General features: G+C 38.8%; 1 protein-coding gene across 1 annotated transcript in view; it reads right to left on the bottom strand.

The window, feature by feature from the left end:
• The window catches only part of LOC119586440, a gene marked incomplete in the record, with an annotated part of 52,503 nt that overhangs the window by 1,164 nt on the left and 50,824 nt on the right, over positions 1–515 (bottom strand).

Here is a 515-nt window from a genome sequence, read left to right on the forward strand (position 1 = left end):
CATGATGTATTCTGCTGTCTCATGACATCTTTTACCGAGATCTGACCCAAAAAGTTCAACAGCACTCAACTGAGTACTACGAGTTACTACATTTGATTGAAGCATACCCTCTCAAAAACTGACAGGCAATTTTCCTGTCATACTTTAGCTGTTACTGGGAGGTAGGGAGTGTGAAGAAGTAATTGTGGTGCTGTTTGCCAAGTTTCTTTCAGCTACACACCCCTGAACTCAATCTGATTCCCCACTTGCCCCTTCTTCTCCCTGAGCAAATCATTCAAATCATTCAGATTTTGTTTCCACCTCTTTTCTATTTACAAATGAACGTAGTAGAGAATAAAAGAATTATCATAATATATGGTATAGACTCTCCACAAACCCTTCCATTTGCCCATTCCTTTGGACTTCTAGTCTCCCTTAGCCAATTACATGAGAATCTCCTAGAGTTGGTCCTGCCTCTCTTTTTATGTGAATGAAAACAGCAGGTATGAATGAAGAATTTTCATGATTTATAGTTT

Source organism: Penaeus monodon, chromosome 21 (assembly GCF_015228065.2).
Source record: "Penaeus monodon isolate SGIC_2016 chromosome 21, NSTDA_Pmon_1, whole genome shotgun sequence".
NCBI classification, from domain to species: domain Eukaryota; kingdom Metazoa; phylum Arthropoda; class Malacostraca; order Decapoda; family Penaeidae; genus Penaeus; species Penaeus monodon.